This window comes from Panthera leo, chromosome D1 (assembly GCF_018350215.1).
Source record: "Panthera leo isolate Ple1 chromosome D1, P.leo_Ple1_pat1.1, whole genome shotgun sequence".
In the NCBI taxonomy this organism is placed as follows: Eukaryota; Metazoa; Chordata; class Mammalia; order Carnivora; family Felidae; genus Panthera; species Panthera leo.
In genome coordinates this window covers 57,290,446-57,295,946 of record NC_056688.1, presented here as the reverse complement: position 1 = coordinate 57,295,946, position 5,501 = coordinate 57,290,446, and the positions used below count along the sequence as shown (strand labels likewise).

The 5,501-nt window shown below is 36.5% G+C and overlaps 1 pseudogene; it reads right to left on the bottom strand.

The window, feature by feature from the left end:
* Positions 1-272: 272 nt before the first annotated feature.
* LOC122199506 lies at positions 273-670 on the bottom strand (annotated as a pseudogene).
* Between the last annotated feature and the right edge of the window lie 4,831 nt (positions 671-5,501).

Sequence of the window (5,501 nt, the reverse complement as noted above, 5' to 3'; positions counted from 1 at the left end):
CAAACAATAGGAAAAAAAATTGTTGGGGCCAGACTGACTTCAGGCCATCTCAATACCCCTGAAAATAGGGGCAAAAAATGAATCATTAAGAAACAGTATTCAAAGAGTACTGTATTACCTAATGTGATTTATAAAACAAGAACAATTCAGTAATTGTCAATGGAAAAAGTCATAATATTGGAAAATTAGGAATGTTTTGATGCTGATTTTTTACCAAAATGGTACTCCAAACAGTTAAGTTGGAACAAATTCCAAACTCGCACTTACTTGCATCACCTCAGTTTAATAATCCAATAAATGACAAGACAAACAATGAAAACAACATCATATAGCACAGCAGCTTGTTTGGCTCCCTCTAGATAAAATCTTCAGTTTTCCCATAGTTTTACCTAGAAATCCAGTTATAGAATCAAACTGTGAATCCATTTCAGCTAATAATTTATTTTGATGCTTAACCTCATGGCCTATTTCGATGGAAAGAGATTTTATAGCAGTTACTTTGCTTCTCAGACTTTCAGTGAGTCTCTCATTTTCTTCACAGGCACTATACCCACTGTTAGCATAGCCATAGTTCCCATATTTGCCTGGAGGTACTCCTTCACCCAGGCCTGTATGCCTCATCCTGCCAGAGTAGGGAAGGAAAAAAAGCAGAGGGAGGGGTGGGTAGAAAGGGGCCATGGTCCCTGGATGGTGTCTTCAGAACCAGGGCCCAAAGAAACACCAGCTTCTTTCCCCGAAGCGCCATGACATCAGTCTGTATTGCCCAGGGTCTTAATGGTCTCTGGAAGTCTGACAGCTTTCTCCTTGCAAAGCATTCATAAGCTGTGGCCAGGAAACTTGGTTAAGACTATGAACCCCAAAGCCTCTATCTAGGTATACCATATAGCCATCACCTCTAAAATCTTGCCAATTCCTTAGACCTCAGGGACTCTCTCTCCTCACTCTCCTATCTTAAGACTTTAAATCTTGAGGAAATCTATCATTCTGCTGTGTGATTTCTCTGAAAAGGGAAGTATTGCTGCTCACAAAGATAGTTGATATAAACTCTACTGAAATCTGTATTAAAAAAAAAAGTCAAGAAGCAATTTTCAACTTTTAGCCCTGTTGCATAAAACTCCAAGGGAATACAGTAATAACAAAAAGTGATTATCTTTGTGTGAGGGGGAAGGATGCAGAGCACGCCTGAGATTCGAGTTAAGCAAGGCAAAGAACCTGGGGGGCAAAATCTAAGGAGGTGCTCCTTTTTCAGGTTTGTGGAAGTGCAGGATTGGTGCCCGAGAGTGAGTGCCTTAATATATTTTTTTAAACAGCTTTATTGAGATATAATTCGTATATTGAGATATAATTCATTTAAAGTGTACAATTACATGTTTTTTGTTATGTTCACTGATATGCACAAACATTACCACAGTCAATTTTAGAACATTCTCATTATCTTGGAAAGAAACCTCATGCCCTTTAGCTATCAGCCTGCTATTGCCTAATCTTCCACTCCAGGCCTAAGCAACCACTAATCTGCTTTATATATTTGTAGATTTCCCTGTCCTGAACATTTCATGCAAAAGGAATCATATAATATGTGGTCTTTGTGACTGACTTTTTTCACTTAGCATAATGTTTTGAAAGTTCATACATGTTGCAACATGTATGAGTATTTAATTTCTTTTTACAGTTGAATAGTATTCCAGTGTATGGGTATACTACATTTTGTTGACCTATTTGTCCATTGATGACATTTGGGTTGTTTCTGTCTTTTGGCTATTATGAGTAATGCTGCTACAATATTCATGTACAGTTATGTGTAGACTATGTTTTCATTTCTCTTTGGTATATACCTATGAGTGGATTGGCTGGATCATGTGGTAACTTATGTTTAATCATTTGAGGAACAGCCAGGCTGTTTTCCAAAGCGGCTACACCATTTACATTCCCAACAGCAGTGTATGAGGGTTTTACCACAGATTTTCCCAACACTTCTTATTATCCCACTTTTTGATTCTAGCCATTTTAGTGACTGAAGTTGTATTTCATTGTGGTTTTTATTTGCATTTCCCTGATGACTAGTGATGTTGAACATCTTTTCATATGCTTAAGGCCATTTGTATATCGTCCTTGGAGAATTATTTATTCACATCTTTTGCCCTTTTTTAAATTGTTTTTTTTTTTATTGAGTTGTAAGATTTATTTATATTTCTGGATATAAGTTCCTGATACAAATCAGATAAATGATTTGCAAATATTTCCTTTCATTCTGTGGGTTGTCTTTTCACATTCTTCTATATTACTGACGTATAGATGACATACAGTGTTATGTTAGTTTCAAGTGCACAACATAGTGATTTGACAGTTTTATACATTACTCAGTGCTCACCACCTGTCACCATACAATATTATTGACAGTATTCCCTATGCTGTGATTTTTGTCTTTATAACTTATTTTATAACTGAAAGTTTGAACCTCTTAATCCCCCTTTGCCTATTTCACCCATCCCTCCCATCCTCTGTCTTTTCACAATCTTGATGGTGTTATCTGAAGCACAAAAGTTTTTAGTTTTGAGGAAGTCTGATTTATCTTTTTTTTCTGTTGTTTATATCTAAGAATTCTTTGCAAATTCTAAAGTCATGGAGATTTACCCTTTGTTGTCTACTAAGACTTTTATGTTTCTAGCTCTTATGTTAGATTCTTGATCTATTTTGAATTGCTTTTTTATATGGTGTGAGGAAGGGATCTAAACTCATCTGTAAGTGGCCATCTGAGCTCCATTTATTGAAAAGACTACTCTTTGCCTACTGGATGGCCTTGGCATTCTTGTAGAAGATTAGTTGACTATGGACATATGGATTTATTTCTTGACTCTCAATATATTCCATTGGTCTATATGTCTATCCTTGTGCTAGTACCACAATGTCTAGATTACTGTTACTTTGTAGTAAGTTTTGAAATCAGGAAGTGTGAGTCCTACTTTGTTCTTCTTTTTCAAGGTTGTTTTGACTATTCTAACTCCCTCACAATTCTAAGTAAATATTACAGTAAGCTTGTTAGTTTCTACAAAGAATTCAGCTGGGGATTCTGATTGGTTGCATTGAATCTATAGAGTAGATTGGGGAGTATCACTGTCTTAACAATGTTAAGTCTTCCAATCCATGAACATGGGATTTTTTTCTATTGTAGATCTTCTTTAATGTCTTTCAACAATATTTCATGGTTTACAGAATGTAAGTTTTGCACTTTTTTGTTAAATTTATTCCTAAGTATTTTATGCTTTTTGATGTCATTGTAAATGGAATTGTTTTCTTAATTTCATTTTTGGATAGTTCATTGCAAGTGTATATAAATACAATTGGTTTTTGTACATTGATTACATCCTGAAACATCACTGAATTCATTTATTAGTTCTGATAGTTTTTTATGCAATTTCTTAGAATTTTCTGTATGCAAGATCATGTCATCTGTGAATAGTTTTACTTTTTCCTTTATAATCTGGATGCCTTTTGTTTCTTTTCCTTGCCTGTTTGCCCTGGCTAGACCCTCCAGTACAATGTTGAATTGAAGTGGCAAGAGTGGGCATCCTTGTCTTGTTCCTGACCTTAGGGGAAAGCATTCAGTCTTTCACTACTACGTGTATTGTTTACTGTGGGTTTTTAGTAGATGCTTTTAATCATGTTGGTGGAATTCTCTTCTGTTTCTAGTTTGTTGAGTGTTTTTATCATGAGAGAGGGTTGAATTTTGTCACTTGCTTTTCTTAAAAAAAAAAAAGTTTGTCTATTTATTTATTTATTTAGAGCAAGTGGGGTAAGGGCAGAGAAAGAGGGAGAGAGAGAATCCCAAAAAGGCTCTGTACTGTCAGCGCAGAGCCCAACACAGGGCTCGAACTCATGAACCTTGAGATCATGACCTGAGCCAAAATCAAGAGTAAGATGCTTAACTGACTGAGCCACCCAGGTGCCCCCAAATGCTTTTCTGTATCTATTAAGGTGTACATGAAAATTGTGTTTTTTATTATGTTGATTACATTATTACAATTATTACATTAATTGATTTTTTAGAAGTTAGACCAAACTTGCCTTCTACTTGTTCATGGTATATCATTGTCTTTATATGTTGCTGCATTTGTTTTGCTAGTATTTTGCTGAGGATTAATCTGTCCATATTCATAATAGATACAGTCTATATTTTTCTTGTGATATATTTTTCTGGTTTTAGTATCAGAGTAATACTGGCCTCATAAAATGAGTGCTCCCTTCTAACTTTTGGAAAAGTTTGTATAGAATTGGCATAAAATTTCCTTTAATTTTTAATAGAGAATTCAGTGGTAGAATCATTTGGGTCTTGGCTTTTGGGTAGTTTTGGGTAGTTTTCTGATTATTAATGCAATCTCTTCACATTTTGTAGGTCTATTCACTTGTCTTTCTTCTTGAGTTTCATTAGTCTGTTTCTTTGTAGGAATTTGTCCCTTTCATCAGGGTTTTCTAATTTGTTGGCATACAGTTGTTTATGGTATTTCTTTTTAATCCTTTTTTTCCCCATAAAGTCAGTAATAATGTCTCCTCCTTTATTTGATTCTAGTAATTTGACTCTTGGGGGGAGGTGGTTAGTCTAGCTACATGTCAATTTTAGTTTCTCTTTTCAAAGAACTAACTTTTAGGGTCATTGATTTTCTCTATTGCTTTTCTATTCTTTATTTCATTTCCACTCTAATCTATATTATTTCTCTTCTTCCAGTTTCCTAATTTTCTTTTTATCAGAATCTAATTTACTAAACTGAGCCTTAGGTTTTTTGTGTGTTCATGTATTCCAATAAAACTTTAATTTACAAAAGCAGGTGGCAGGCCATGTTTGACCTGTGGGCCACAGTTTGCCCATCCATGATCTAGAGTAATGGTTCCCAACCTTGGATGCATACCATTTTATGGAACTGATTCCTGGACCTCACTCCCTGGGATTATGACCCAACTGATCTGGATTGGAGCATAGGGTGTTTTTTTCTTTGCTTGTTTGTTTTTTAAGCTTTCTCAGGTGTTTCCCATGTGCAGCCAAGGCTGAGAGCCCTCTTTTCAGAGCAGTGATTTGACCTTGGGTTTTTTGTTTGTTTGTTCTTGGCTTAAAACAACAGAAATTTAATATCTCAGAGTTTGAGGCCAAAAGTCCAAGTTGCAGTGTCAGTAGGGCCTTGCTCCCTCTGAAGGTTCTAATGCAGAATCCTTCCTTGCCACTTTCAGCTTCTGATGGCTGTAATTGTTCCTTAGTTTGTGGCTACATAACTCCAATCTCTGCCTCTGTCTTCACATGGCCTCTCCTCCTCCAACTCAAGAACAGCAAATGAGGGGCGCCTGGGTGGCTGAGTTGGTTGAGCATCCAACTTGGGCTCAGGTCATGATCTCGCAGTCTGTGAGTTTGAGCCCCGTGTCAGGCTCTGTGCTGAGAGCTCAGAGCCTGGAGCCTGTTTCGGATTCTGTGTCTCCCTCTCTCTCTCCCTCTCCCCCGCTCATGTTCTGTCTCT